The sequence below is a fragment of the Acartia tonsa genome, chromosome 1 (assembly GCF_053477335.1).
Source record: "Acartia tonsa isolate MP-2025a chromosome 1, ASM5347733v1, whole genome shotgun sequence".
In the NCBI taxonomy this organism is placed as follows: domain Eukaryota; kingdom Metazoa; phylum Arthropoda; class Copepoda; order Calanoida; family Acartiidae; genus Acartia; species Acartia tonsa.
The window spans coordinates 31,475,712-31,492,405 of NC_137260.1; the positions used below are offsets into that span (position 1 = coordinate 31,475,712).

Consider the following 16,694-nt stretch of genomic DNA (forward strand, 5'->3'; position numbering starts at 1 on the left):
CGGAGTAAATTCACGTCTAGAAAAGCTCCAAGTAATAGTAATAAAATACCTGAGCAGTATGCGCGTAAAACTATCAACCAAATGGATCAGGAAACCAGCGAAGAATCTGAAATAGATAAATATGTACAAGCGATTGTTAAAAATCACGTCCACTAGATGTAAAAGTGGATTTATGCGATATTAATTGTCCCTATCCCAGAAAATAAAAATTTGCTGAATGAGTTTCATATTTTGATATGAAAGATAAACAAAATATCCCATGCCAAGCTAAGCTTGCAAATTCCTTAATATCAAATATCCCTTGCCAAGCAATGCTTTGGCGCGAAAAAATAAAACAAATTATTGTTATTAAGTCTGACTAAGCAACACAAAATAAACTCCTCCCCCTCCTTTCCCTATCCAAATGTAGCTGATACAGGAAATTGGGGGAAATAGGGAAGTAACCTGAGGAGCATTTCACATGCACTTAATATTTCCATTTTTTTAAAATCTAATAGTCTTTATCAAGAAGCTAATAAGTGAATACCTATTTTCTATTTAGTAGTATTTATTTTTAATATCGCATGACCTATCTAAAATGTAAATATCGTATATTTTGAATGTATATATATTAGAATCTAAAACATTTTAGTTCAATTTTTAACCGCTAGGGGAACTTAAGCGAATTATCTGTATATAAACAATAATTCTTGAGTTGAAACCTCAGTATCAATTTTATCTGAGAGTTGCTCACTCTTAGCCTCTGATTTTTGTAGCTGAAATATCTCAGCAATTATGTATAATAACTTATCCATATGGATAAATATTATTGCATTTTGTACAGTGACAATAATAAAACTATATTTAATTTATTATGTATCCGAAAGATGTCGCCTAGAATGCTACCGCGGTCCGTATAAGTAAATGATAAGATTAAGAAGGGGGGGGGGTCTGGAAAATCTGTATAAATACAAGCAAATTTCCAAATTTAATTCAGTTGTCCTTCAGTTCTTTGTTGTTATCATTTACTCATTTTTGAGCTGCAATCAAGCAGCATTTAAAAATTAAAATCTTTAATCACTTAAGATGTGATTAATAAAATCTCAAAACATTTTGATTAAATTATTTTCCGCTAGGATTACTAGCAGAATGAAATAAAGTTAGTTCTATTAGCTTCCGCTAGGATTACCAGTGGAATAAAAAGTCTATATAAAAGTGAATGCACATTATTAATCGAGGCCAGTTACTATCAAAGCAGTTACTACAAACCACATCCTATTTTTTTAAGCTGATTTCAGCATTAATTATATTCTGGTAAATATATAAGCTTGTTCTACCCCATAGGTGGAAAAATTAAGTATAAATACTAACAATATCAGAATAATAAACCAGTCATCATTGACCCTCTTTATTATATTAGCCATATCTAATAATTTTTGAGCTATAATTTAGCGCTAACCTTATATTATTTGTATCGTGAATCAGATACTAACTAATGACACTATATTTTGTATAAATACAGATATAAGTCAAAAAATAAGTCAGTCTGTTTTTAATGTCTTGTTAGTTGCAAGCTGAACACTTATTTTTAAGCTACTTTGTAGCTCTTCAATCTTTCGAAAACTTTTTAGTTCAGTTTTATTCCGATAGGTTTCTATCATATATCCAAGTATATAAATAAGGACCCGTATTAAAGTTAAGTAGTTTCTTTAGAACTATCAACATTCTCATGCTTATTGAGAAATTTCTGGAGCTGAAAAGCGCTTGATAAAAAAACTTAATGAAACCCAGAAAGCTATATAAAATTATTTTAACAATTAACCATATTGTTAAAACATTTCATTATTTAAAAAATTTCGACAGACAACTATACCTGGAACACAGGAAGTCTCTGTGTGAGGATTACCATCGTCTAACCGCTGAAGTGGGGATCTTGGAAAATATGCATCTTAGGCTTCGACTAAAAATATAATTTATTTTATAATGCCTATCTGTGCAAAACTAAAAGTTCTTAATCCCGTGGGGGGGGAATTCCTGCAACACGCTTTAGTGGATACAGGAAACAACTTTAGGTCCCTTATTTCTAAAGAAATCTTAGATGATAACAAAATCACATTCACCCCCGCCAATCTTAGCGCTCTGTCTGTAGATTTAAAACCAGTAAATATCATAGGACACGTGAGTTTAAAATTCAGCTTTGATGGGTCAGATAAAATATTCGAAGAAACGTTTTATATCCCTGAAACGACGTCTAAAATTATAAATCTAGGATATGAATTTCTCAAAGTTAATCGAATTAATTTGTTACTAGATAAGTTCTCCTTTGAGCTTCCCACTGGCGAGCAAATCCCTATAGAAAATTCAACAATTAATATAGTTGAAGAAAGTAAAAACATACCCTTAATTCCTACAAATAATGTTCATACGGAACAAAACTCCCTTATCCCGGGAATAAATTGGAGTAACCAGGGGGGGACTGGGACATTAAAACAAAATAAAACATGCGTAAAATTAGCAAAGAAAACAACATTCTTGCCGGGGGGGAATACAACGGTGATAACAATTCCTATTCATCAGAAAAATAGGAAGCTGTATATATCCCCAAATAATTCTAAAATGACAAGCCATAACGGCTTAATGCTTATGGAGGGTATTTATAATGTAAATGAGAAGGGAGAATGTTGGGTAAATTTTGTCAATTTAGCAGGAAAAAATATTACCTTATTGGATAACGTTAAAGTTGGATATTGCTTTGAATTCGAATCAGATTCCCCAAATTCCTGCAATAAAAGTATTAATCAAATAAATGAATTGTCAGGAACTACACTTCTTAAAAGAATTAAATTCATTAAAGAAAAATTAGACTTAGAAAATAGTGATCTTATCAAAAATAACCCAGGGATGAAGGAAAAGGTAGTAAACTTATGCCTTGATCATTTCGATATATTTTCGGTTGACGATGCCGATATCGGTAACTGCGATCTCTTACAGTATAAAATAGATTTGATCCCTGGGGCTAAACCTATTAAGGCTAGAAACATTCAGTTAAACCCATTATACGAAGCCAAATTAAAAGAACAAATTGAAAATTGGCTAAGGGGGGGCGTCATTGAGGAGGGCTACAGCGAGTGGTCCTCCCCAATCTTTGCGGTAAAGAAAAAACCAACGGCTGGGGGGGAAGGCAAGCTTAGGTTCGTTATCGATTTTCGTGCGCTTAATAGTGTAACACGAAAAATTAATTGGCCCCTTCCCCTGATTTCTAGTAATTTAGAAAAATTAGGCACTGGTAATGTATTTACCACCCTCGACTTGACTAGCGCATTCCATGCGCTAGCCATTTCGAAGGAAAGTAAACACTTGACAGCGTTCACAGCCCTTAACAGGCAGTATCTTTTTAAGAAACTGCCGTTCGGACTGTGTAACGCGCCAAGTGTTTTCTGCCACTTGATGGACAGAGTCCTAACCCTTATCCCTGGCTTATATGAATTTATAATTTCTTACCTTGATGATCTTATTATATTCTCAAAAAATGTTGAGGAACATCTGAAACATCTCAGAAAACTCTTCGGAGTCCTAAAAATAGCAAAACTTAAGTTAAATCTAGCCAAATGTAAATTCTTCACATCCGAATGTACATATTTAGGTCATATAGTCAGTTCCCAAGGACTTAAAATGAACCCCGAATATTTAGAACAAATTAAAAATTGGAGCAGGCCCAGGACAGGCAAGGAACTCCAGCGTTTCCTGGGCTTCTCCAATTATTATAGGGCCTATTTCCCAGCCTATGCAAAAAATTCTTGTACCCTAGACGAACACAGAAACGATAAAGTTATCGAATGGACCAATTCCCTATCAAAAGATTGGGAAAATTTCATAAATATGTTCTCAAATTCTATAAGTAAAGGCTATCCCCAGTGGGATAATCCTAACCCCTTTATAGTAGACGTAGATTTTTCTACGAGTTATTTCGCTGGAATTCTCAGCCAAAACCAGGGGGGGGAAGAAAGAATTATTGGAATATGTTCCAAAAAATGTAACGGGGCAGAGAAAAATTATCCAAGTTATAAAGGCGAATTAGCATGTCTAGTATTTGTTCTTAAAACCTTTCTTCATTATTTAAGATTCAGAAACTTTATTGTGCGTACAGATTCGATTTCCTTAGTTCATTACAAAAAATGGCAAAAAGGAACAATAAATGGTGTAACTTTGAGATGGATTTTCTTCATCCAAAGTTTTGACTTTACAGTAATTCATCGAAAGGGTAGGGACCATTGCAATGCCGACAATCTATCTAGAGGGCAATTTTTATGCAAAGAACATAAGGAAACCGATTGTGAAAAATGTACTAGCTCATTTACCTTGGATCCTTATGAACAGGATTGCCCATACCAAGACCAGATTTTTGAGTTACATTCGGCTTCGGAAGTCGGTGTGAACGATGTTTGGCAATCTGAAACACAAAAAGATCAAGTATTGTCTGAAATTCGTAGGTGGATATTCGAAAAAAAGAAGTTGTCGGGTTTTGAAAAAGCTGAACTAAACGGCCGGAAAGAGGTCCTTTTTAAATTAATAGAACATTTATACGTTATGGAAGGACTTCTAATATTTAGACAACCTCTTAGCAATGGAACATTCATTGAAAGACCCGTCGTACCCATTGGATTATATAATAAAGTTTTTGAATTGGCACATAATAATAGTATAGGTCACAAGGGGGTTAACGAAACAACACGCAAGATAAATGAAAGATTCTTCCTTATAGGAATTAATAAGTTTGTCGAATCACGCATCAAAAATTGTATTACCTGCCTAAGAAAAATAGGGCAGGTACCTAAACACAAACAACCTATCACCCATTCAGCCATTAGTCACGAGATTTTTGGCCAGGTGTCAGTAGACCTTATCGGTCCTTTAACCCCTAACTATTTTCAAGGACAACATGTCCGTTACATATTTATCCTAGTTGACCTATTCTCTAGGTACATTATCGCTCACCCCATCAAGGACGCCACCGTGGAAAGCACGGTGAAGGTCATCCTTGAACAGGTGGTACCCATCTACGGCTTATTTCGGTCATTGAGGAGTGACAGGGGAACAAATTTTACTGGGGAAGTTTTCAAAAAAGTTATGGATGAACTAGGTATCGAAACTAAACTTATCCCCCCAAGAAACCCTAATAGTAACCCATGTGAAAGGCATAATCAAAGCATTTATGCAGGTCTAAGATCCGATGACCGATTCGAAAGTAAAGACTGGGCAAGAAAATTAGCTTTGACCACTTTTGTAATTAACTCTAGTACGTCTAGAAGAACGGGGTATACGCCATATTACCTTATGTTCGGCAGACAACCAACTCTCAATCTCGATTTCTTTTCTCCAATTTTGCAGAAAAGGCAGGACATTGACTGCAGGTCTTACTTAAACTACCTAAAAAATTTGGAAGAAATTATTGCACAGGTTTCCAAAAAATCTAAGATCTATTTAGAGTTTCAAAATAAATCTAGGAAGGCTTCATCTCCCCTTTTCGTTAACGACGTGGTCTTTGCATTTTTTAACCTAGTCAAGATAGGGGTCAGTAAAAAATTGCAATCTTTCTATGGGGGTCCTTTTATTGTAACAAAAAAATTCTCAGAGGCCCTTTTTGAACTCAGTCCCTTTGGATCAAATCCAATAAAAACTAACCAAGTTGTTAGTAGAGATAAAATACGGAAAATAGATTCTAAAATAGAATTATTGGGGGAAACACTTTCCTTTAACGTCTTTCCTATTGAGGAAATCGTCCCGTCTGAGGAAATAACCTTAACAATAGATAATACCGGGCAAACCGAAATAAACGATAATAAAGGTATGGAAAACGACGATTTTACCTACCTAGATAACGATGGTGACGATTTTATAGAAGGAAACCCTGAAACTAGTCAGGATTTACCCCAGGGGGAGGTGGATTGTGATGGGGGAGGGGATATAATGGAAAAAAACTCACCATTTGAGTCACAGCCCAAAGACCAAGAACCCCCTGGCGCAGATCGGTCATCCGGTCCTCAAATCCACGTCGAAAATAGTTTCTTGGAAGAAACCGTCCCGTCCGAGGCTTCTTTCTTTGCACAAAGACCCAAACAATCCAGCCCTGAAAAGGTTATTAACGTTAACAAACAAAGCATAGTACCCAAGTATATATTAGAAGAAGAAAGAAAAACTAGGTCACAAGGGGGGGATAACCGCATACATGTCCAAATCGGACTGCATAACCCAATTAAAAGGAAGAAATAATATGTATATAAAATGTATAATTATATAAAACCAAGGTGGCAAATGTATATAGCTTAATCTACGTATGTATAATAACGAAAATAAACAAAAAAAATATATGTTAAAACTAACTAATTAACATATTTCAGAGAAAAACGAGAAGCATAAAAATAAAATGCAGCATCATTTGGCAAAGGCACCAGGAGCTCGAGGTAAATTTATTTTGGGATTCTTGGGGCTTTTTATTATTTTGGCAAAATCAAATGCGTCCGAAATAATACAAATAGATGCGACTCAATGTGTAGCAAACGAAAATCCGCGTTTGAAAATCTCTGAATGCGCTGCGTTTCTTAATATTACTAATATTGAACAAAAACAATTTCACCTGCTGCAAAAGGTTGAAAGAAAAATTATACCTGGAATTCGTTGTCACCTCCGAACCAGTACTCATTACTGGTATTGTGGCAGATATAGCCACATACACCTCGCTGCTCCAGCACTCGTGGAGATACCAAACCTCGTAACTTATGAAGACTGTTACACCATGTCCAAAACTAAAATATTTAACTTTGAAGGGAAATCAGTCTCAGTGTATGAACACCAGATGTCATACACGCGTTTCCTGGTAAACGGGACACTTACTTACCCCAACGACCTCCTTAACGGCATCGACCCCGCCTGCGAGGGAAACGGCGTAAACATTAACGGCATTTTTATCCCTGGGACATTTGAGGAAAAACAAATAGGGGTCCAGGCTGAGCCTGTTGAATTATTACAAACAAAAGCGGGCTGTTACCTGGGCAGTCACTGGGTGGGAAACAATTGTTTAGATCACAATCTGAGAATAGGCTACGATAGAATTATCTCAGATGATAAAACTGATAGCGCACAAAAATTCACTTCTCCTTGGCGAACGGTAGACATCTTTAATATTTCATTGTTTACATTTGAAGGAGAACAGGGTGCCCAAAAATATCTAGTGATCGATCCCCAAATTACTCTAGCACTAGAACTTAAAGATAAAAAACATTTTGAAAGTCTAATTCCCGAATTATTTTATTACAAAACTAATATTGATAACTTAATGGTATGGTTCACAAATTCTATAAAACCATATTTCCCACTCTTAAACGCTAAAGAAAAAGATGACATGTTACCACTAGAGATTTTCTATTCCTACCAACAATATAACAAATTAATTGTCCCCGAAACTCGCTGTTTACAGAACCATTTTCTGTCTAAAAGCAGTATTCAGACTCATCGTAAAAAACTAGTTAGGGCGCTCGGTGAGCTGGATTTAGTAATACAGTGCGATAGTCTTAAAATCAATGTTTCTTTGGGAGAAAATTTACCCTGTTTTGTGGATCATTTTTCGGTTTCAATCAATAATAAGACTATGGGAATATCACCATTTTCACGCAGATTGGTTAACACCACCCATTTAACCCCGACTAAATGTTCCGAAAATCCAATTTTCTTACATTTGTACCAAGGAAAATTCCTTGGTAATCAAGGGCAGGGTATGCAAATACTAAATGTAAACCAATATCTTATGGATAAACCGATTAGCCTATTTCTATATCATTCTTGGCAAAGCCTAGAAAAAACTAATTTCTCAGAAAGTGCCGAGGAATTATACCTCAGCCAACTTGCCGCAGACTCCAATAATTTTGAAGTAAAAATAACTGACTCCTGGTTTATTCAAACGTATCATAAGGTGGTTGATTTTCTATCCAGTACTTGGTATCATATAGTGCTTGTAGTAGCAGCCATCCTTACAGGAATAGGGTCGTTATTATGCGTCGCTTTTATCATCTACATATTAGCCTGCACCAAAATTCACGCGTACAAAGAAGGAGGTACGAGTGAAACACACGAATTGCGGGATTTTATAAATAATGGGGAAAACTAATCCCCAAAAACGGACGACCTGTATCAAACATATATACCTATAAGATTGTCGTCCCTAAAGGTCGTCTTTGTAAAAATATTTCCTTATTCGGTATAAGGAATTAATGACCCTTAATTTTAAGTTTATTATTTTTGTTTTAGGATATCCCAGGCGGAATTTTTCAAGGGGTTTTCACCACTCCCATGGGGCCGGTCACTCTTCATACCGTCGAGAATATGAAGAGGCACCCTTTTACAATGAAGAGGACTATTATTATGACAGCAATCATGGTTATCCCCAGGGCGGCCCTGAGGAAGCCTACTATGAACCTGATGAAAACAGGTATCAGCCGCGTGTAAAACCGCCGCGCAACCCTGAAAACCTCAGTGAACTGCAATGTGTCTCAAGATCGATCCACGTTTACCGCACCGCGAGAAAAGATGTTCCAAAGGAACTCCTTGACTTGCAAGAAAAATTGCGGCAGGCTAAAAACTTAGAGGCCAACGAATATTCCGATAAGGCCAGGCCTAGGACCAGGCCTCTAATGGAACAAAATAGGGGAGGGGAACCGCAAAAAAATCGGGTGGAATCGCCACCAAAACGTAGTGCCTCACCTGAATTGGAGGTAGTCGCCGTAAAATCTGCCCCAAAAGCGGTAGAAAAACGTCCGCCAACACCAACAGGCAGCGGCGGCCCAGTAGCCAAAAAGGCTAAGGTGGAAATTCAACCGCCTCCATTACCCCCTAAAAAGAAAGAGACATTAGCAGAAAGTAAAAGTGAGCCTAAGGCTTTTTGGGTGACTGCTGAGGAATGGAAAAAAGTCCTATCCTCCACTGTAAAAGAAGCAATGGAGGAAGCTCTTCTCCCCTTCCAGAGAAGTCTGGAATCTAAAATTGCTAGCAATGCTTCATTTGTTGAGAAAGCATATATACAACATGGCAAGCGCCTTATTGAAATTTCCGCAGAATTACTGCGGAACCGCAAAACTTTGCGCGAAAAAATTCGCACTGTCTCTGAGGACTCGACCGTTGAGTTAAAATCACGAATGACCACGGTTATTGAGGCCACTAGTCGACTGTTAGACCAAAACTCTGACAGGGTAATTAAATATATTAATACTCGTTGTAATGTAATGAATGTACCTGGGCAGAATGTGGCGACCATAGAGGCACCTCTTCCCGCTGGGGACGTACCCCGGCCAGATGATGATGGAGTTGAGCTGATTTCTCATTATGGCGGTTCTGAGTGCTCTGATGAGTACAGGCCCACCGATAGAGAAGGCAATCCAGAGATCCTGGATCCTGCAGAGGAAAACAGTGACACAGAGCTCGATGCTCAAATCAGTGAGCTCTTTCCATCTGGAATTGATCTACCTGTTAATCCACAGGCTGGCGCTGCCTCTGAAGATCCAGTAGCCACGGCTCCCTGTGAGGGCATGTTGGCCCTCCAGAATGCTGTTGCTCCAGAGCCCCCAGCAGCTCCAGAAGATCCTACTTCCTCTGAACCCAATCCTGTTGATATCGTAGAGAGGGCTATGGCCGCAATCGAGGAACCTGCGAGTACAACATCAACCCGCAGAAGCCGGCGTGCAGGTCAACTGTGAGGGAATATTTCATATTCCCTCAGAGGGGGCAAGTGTGGTATCCACCATCCAAGTTTATGTATCCCTATCCCTGTTCACATTCCTATACTTCTCTGGCTGAGTCAGACCTCCACTTGTAACCGCTACTATACTCCATCCTGCTGTGTTGAGGGCTAGTTGATTGTTGCAGGCCAAAGAGTGAATACGCTTCCTCCCGTCTGCATTCGGTTAGATACAAGCCTATATGTCTAGGCTGGCGGTATCTATATTTCCCACGTGTTCAAGTACGTCGTTTCTTACCTAACTAAGAAACAGGACGTCCAAGCCTTTAATTGATATCATATTAAATATATCCTATAATAATAATCCCATTAATCTGCCTATTTCTAACCAGTTTTAATTGTTTAATAAATGTGTATTTTTTAGAAATACCTTGTTAGATTATTGATTATTAAATTGTATCGGAGCTACTCTATACTCGTATTCCAGTCTGTCTGTTCATCCCCTCATACGTCATTACCATTCTTGCTAATTAAATAGTCGTTAACTATGTTTAATTTGCATTTTTTTAAAAGACAAGAAAAATATCCTACTTAAATGCTACTTTTATGAAGTTATCTTAAACCTTTTCCAAAAGTTTGTTTTATAAAAATATTTTATTTTCCATTGATTTTATTGATTATATAGTTTAAAAATATCAAAAGTATTTTTTAAAGGCTATAGATTAATTTTGATTAATTCCGATTTTTAATTTTTTAAATTTTTTTCAAATCTGAAAGAATATGCCTGTCTTTTTAAAGAATAAATTATATAAAAAAATCTAAATTAAACATATTCAGGCTATCAAAAAGTTAAAAATATTTTTTTTTACTATTAAATCGCTAATTTTTAAAATCATTAGATTTTAAGCTTATTTTGCATGGAAACACACTTTTTCAGTCATTTCTTCTCAACAATGGATCTTAAATGATTATTACTGAAAACTTTTATGAAAATGTTATTAACCAAAACTCCAAATAAAGGAAATAATTGCCGTTTGCGAAAATGTGTGCAAAAAGTTGCCGATATCTCGTTAGAAGGGACTTAATGGATTTTAATTTTTACTGCTTACGACTTAGTGGACTGTAAACTATTAGAAAAGTATCACTTCAAGGTGGAATTTTAAGGGTCAACTTTTTTTCTTTTAAAATTCGCAGTGTCCAAGCAGCGAAGTGCATAAAAACTAATAATTACCAAACGATTATTAATGATCTTTCTCATGACAAATACATAGTAAATCAACAAATCCAATATAAACATTCACATGTGTCTTTTAGCATGTCCGACAGGCCAACGGACCAAGAAAACTATATACTATATAGATAATATGCTAAACTTCACTAAAAATTTTAGCTGTCTATCTTGAATAACAGCTACGAAATTCACGTTTTTTCCGTTTCGTTTCTTAAAGACTGACGTAGGTCGGACATTTTTAATTAAAGGATGTCCTACCTATTATTATGATTTTTACTCTTTCTCATTACAATGACATACGTGTTTTTTTTTTCACCCTTTTATTACAGCTATGAGAATTCTTTGGGTTTTGTATTAAACTAAGAAAAGTATAAATTCTAAGGTAAATTACAGTTTTAAATACATTAAATTTGTGTAAGAATGTCCACAGTACAATATTTTCCCCCGCTAAATTCATTATTTTGCCGAGAATTGGCAATAAAATGCAAAATTGGTCCTATTTACAGTTTTGTCTAAAATAGATCAGCCATAAGCACCATATGGGGAAAAATGGATAAATAAATTTGATATAAGAATTCATGATTAGTAAGTAGATTAATAGTTTCTGTCACCTGTACGACTACAAAAGGTACATGTAATAAACTGGTGGGTATTTTTGTTTATCACAATTGGACGAGTATCAATATACCCTCAACTGTCTATCCCTTGCTGTAAGAACTAAATTAACTGCTCTTTTATGAATATGGTCCAAAATTATGTCTACAATTGCTAAACAAATGTATCAACCTATTTATTTTTTTCTAAATTACTGGAAATAAATACACAATATTAGTCTATACACAATTTACATTTCTTTTTGGTACTTTCCTTGTTGTAAAGTACTCAGTGGGCCACCTATCCCCTCCCCCATATCCCTAACCCCTCGAAGGCCTTTCTATCCATATTATTCGGTAATTAGTAAATGCCTACCCAGCATATTTTCCCATAATTCTGAGAGTTACTCCGTTCACAAAGTAACCTAACCTTAACAAGGCTAAACCAATAATACATTTGTTTAATTTGGGTTCACCTCCCTCCCTTATATGATATGAATGGGGTATATTTGTCTGAAGGGTGCTTTGTTTGATAATGCTATTATTTTCCCTATATCGGTTTAGCTTATGTTAATGTAAATGGAGCAATTTAAACTTTGTCTCATCTGAAAGAAAAGAATATTTTTTAGTATTTTGTTAAAAGCAAAGCATTTATGCTTAAGAATTGTCCAACATTTTTCAAACTTGGCATTATTATTCCTACAACATGTTACGTGAACTATATCTGTATCCCAGGGAATATTATCAACTTGCAAGAATATTGACATGAACTATCCCTGTATCCCAGGGAATATTATCAACTTGCAAGAATATTGACATGAACTATCCCTGTATCCCAGGGAATATTATCAACTTGCAAGAATATTGACATGAACTATCCCTGTATCCCGAGGAATATTATGAACTTGCAAGAATATTGACATGAACTATCCCTGTATCCCAGGGAATATTATCAACTTGCAAGAATATTGACATGAACTATCCCTGTATCCCAGGGAATATTATCAACTTGCAAGAATATTGACATGAACTATATCTGTATCCCAGGTAATATTATGAACTTGCAAGAATATTATCATGAACTATCCCTGTATCCCAGGGAATATTATCAACTTGCAAGAATATTAACATGAACTATCCCTGTATCCCAGGGAATATTATCAACTTGCAAGAATATTGACATGAACTATCCCTGTATCCCAGGGAATGTTATCAACTTGCAAGAATATTGACAAGAACTATCCCTGTATCCCAGGGAATATTATCAACTTGCAAGAATATTATCATGAACTATCCCTGTATCCCAGGGAATATTATCAACTTGCAAGAATATTGACATGAACTATCCCTGTATCCCAGGGAATATTATCAACTTGCAAGAATATTGACATGAACTATCCCTGTATCCCAGGGAATATTATCAACTTGCAAGAATATTGACATGAACTATCCCTGTATCCCAGGGAATATTATCAACTTGCAAGAATATTGACATGAACTATTCCTGTATCCCAGGGAATATTATCAACTTGCAAGAATATTGACATGAACTATCCCTGTATCCCAGGGAATATTATCAACTTGCAAGAATATTGACATGAACTATCCCTGTATCCCAGGGAATATTATGAACTTGCAAGAATATTGACATGAACTATCCCTGTATCCCAGGGAATATTATCAACTTGCAAGAATATTGACATGAACTATTCCTGTATCCCGAGGAATATTATCAACTTGCAAGAATATTGACATGAACTATCCCTGTATCCCAGGGAATATTGTCAACTTGCAAGAATATTGCCCAGTTAACTTGACCTTATATGTATACTTATTCAGGGATAAAGGGTTTCAAATAATTTAAAATGCATAAAAAAGACATGATTAAATTTGATAAATAAATTGGCAGATCGAAGCTTTCCTTACAAGTTTTGCGTGTTGACAAAAACCATAAGCAATATGTTGTGGTGATATTTGGAGGCATAAAAAGGCATCTGCATTGCAATTTAGAATCATCAAAAACTGCAGGTGAAAAAGAAAAATGTTACAAATATAAACAATAAACACACGCACACAAAGACATGCCAAAGGGGAGTGAATTATGTGTGAACTGATCAGCCCCTCACACACTTCTGAGAAAAGATTTGAAGGCCATTTTATTCTTCCTTCAGGCAATCTGAGTTTTTGAGTATTTAAGTACAATTTTAATATGATGAGAACATTATCAACATAAATATGTTAATAATGTTCTCCATTTAAGAAAATCTTTATATCGGTTCTTAGCATTTTTATAGCTATTTTTCTGTGTAAAATGTATATGCACTATATATCTTATTCCTTGGATAAAGTTGTATATTACATAGTGTGCATGACAGCATGTTCTAAAGTGGATGTCAACAGTGCCAAAATATTGCACCATCAGATAACAAATTAATCATTAAGTAGATCTTGTAAAGCAATTTAATTATTTTAGATAATGGTGAGAATTTTAAACAGCCCTTTTAAAAACAAGGATTTAAAAAAGCTAATCAATTATGATAGTCAGGCAAAGAAATGTAAACGATTATAGCAATTTTACTCTTCAATTTAGTTTAGAAGTCTGATGAAAAATTTTATGTTAATTCGCATAAAAGTACAAACATACAGGATGATTAATATCAGTTTAGATACTTTGTTTGTAACATTTTCTAGACGTAAAAAAATCATAATGCTAAAACTCTAAAGTAAATAGGACACTTATATCAAATAAACAAAAAAAATCATTATGATTAAAAAGACACAGACCTTCTAGGTTGTAATTAGAGTTGCTACTCTTTCTAAATTTTTGGCAATTATCTTTTACATGAATGATTAACCCATGAACGTGGATCAACACGAAGCACATTTGTAGTTTAGGAGGTCCCTAAAATGTCAGGTTCGCTACATTAATAGTAAGCGTAAGGAGAATGCCTTGGCCCAAAACAGGCGCTACTTAGTACCATGCAAAGTTAGGACTTACAAGACAAAAATCGTGCTTTCGATGAGCTGGTTGTCTGATGGGTGTTACTTAATTTAATAACCTGGGTGTCGGGAGACATTTGGGTTGTTAGACCTGGCGTTTTAATTTCATGCATGGACAGCATCCCCGCATTATGAGGTAATTGATGAGGTACATGAATGATTACAATTTAAAATAAAAATTACATAACTATAAGTTTGTATTTGTGATCGGTACCACCACCTTAACCTCTATTTCTCAATTATTCAATGTTAACAAAATTGTCCAACTTGGAAAAGTTTGAAGAGTAAGATATCTCACCAATTAGCGGGTTAAAAATCAGCTCACAAATTCTGTGGAATCTATTTATAGGTCTTCATAATTTAAATACCTAAACTTAATTATTTGTCAGCTTAACAAATATTGTTTAAAGCCTCATTCGTCCATTTCAAAATCCTTGTATTGATAGTCTATATTGAGCAGTAGAAAAAAGCACAATTTTGTGTTATGAAATATACATTTTTTTTATTAAGCTTTCTATGTTTACTACTAGCAGCTACGCCCCCTATAGGCCTCTAGGGGCACTTGAAGAGGGGGGAGTTGAATTCGATAACCCAATTTTTTTATTATTGAATTAAAAAGAAAAAGTTAGAAAAAAATTCATTAATAACTTAAAATGTAACGTAACTATTGTTTTATGTTAAATTCATATATTTGTATTGAATCGTATTTCAAAGTAAGCATAGAATCACAATCGCTATCGCTGAGGATGGAGGAATCTTTGAAATTATTCAAGTTTGTGTGTGTGTGTGTGATCTGAAACAGATTGAAAGTTTTCCAACTATAATCCCATGTAAAAGAATAATAACTTGGTATGAGGGTCACAGTATATATATCCTTACATCTTTTCGGTCCATAAAGGGTGTATGACTATTTTTGGAGTGGGTACCACTACCTTCCCATAAGAAATCGCCCCTATAAAAAATTACTCACTCCCAATATTTTAACTTTTTCTTTTTAAAACTAAAATCTAAAATTTATTGAGATCGAGCCAAAAAAAAAGAGTTCCTATGGGCCTCTAGGGGGGTTACTGCTAGTCTATAGACGATTTATTGAGAAGGAATTCATTTTTATTTTTCATTTTTAACCAAGAATTTCACAGGGATGCAGAGATTAGGACAATGGTCAATAATTAAGCTTTAACAAACCTTATAATTATATCTAGAAACTAGAATGAAGAATCTTAACTAGTTAATGGATATTATAAACTTTGTTATTCCGTTCTTTTCTTACGTCCCCATCATCTAGAAACAGCTTTTTATTCGAATGAGGATTTAGGAGGCAGAAAATAGCCTAAAACCATCTCGAAACTTAAATTTGAAAATGAATTTGCCTAAAATCATCCCAGGGTTTACAATGGAGAATTAACTTGTTACAGTGCAGTGGTACAATAATTCTTACTACTTTATGTAAAACTAGCCTCTGCACTCCTAGCATCTAGTAGCTATGTAAACGAAAGTGGGAGGAGAGGAAAAGTATTAATTAAAACTAATCCAGGAAATTATAAGAACCTTCTTTAACTGGAGAACTGTATAGATTCAGTATTTATCGAAATCTTAGACTACAGACAAAATAAAACTTTACTTCTGGTTAATAGGATGGTTATTATTTTGAATTTGTTTAATTTCTAGATTGTTCTGGAAATAAAACTGCAGTTGACCTTGTAACAATATTGTTGTACAGTCACGTGATTAATTATCATTATTCAAGATCAACTGAAAATAGATTGCCTATTTCTTCCCTAATTTCCGAAGTTGTACAGCAGATAACCCAACTATTACAAACGCTATTTTCAGCTACTCCGGTCAAAGAAAAAAGCGATATAACGTATAAACGATTTATACATTATACATTCAAAATTTTAATTTTTCAAATTTTTTCTTTTGAAGTTTGAATTTTTTTAGCTAGTTGTAAATATTGAGAATGGATGAGGGTGCTAGGTACACAATCGGAAACTCCAATTCAGCTGACATTATTCAAATAATGTTCAGGGATATATACTCGGTCGGTGCTAGCTTTTCAGATTAACAAAGTCGTATTCATCAAATGCAGATATGCAATTTTTCAGTACCTAATCCTTATAATAAAGTAACAGTATCAGTGTCTGTCTGTTTGTAATAAAGGATCACG

General features: G+C 35.1%; 1 long non-coding RNA gene across 1 annotated transcript; it reads right to left on the bottom strand.

Annotated features, from left to right (window-relative positions):
- Nucleotides 1-2,339: 2,339 nt before the first annotated feature.
- On the bottom strand, nucleotides 2,340-4,416 carry LOC145332845 (uncharacterized). The gene is made up of 3 exons (XR_013884349.1): nucleotides 4,338-4,416; nucleotides 3,481-3,552; nucleotides 2,340-2,759 (listed from the first exon to the last, which is right to left on the bottom strand). It is a non-coding gene; the product is annotated as an uncharacterized LOC145332845 (long non-coding RNA).
- Nucleotides 4,417-16,694: the final 12,278 nt, after the last annotated feature.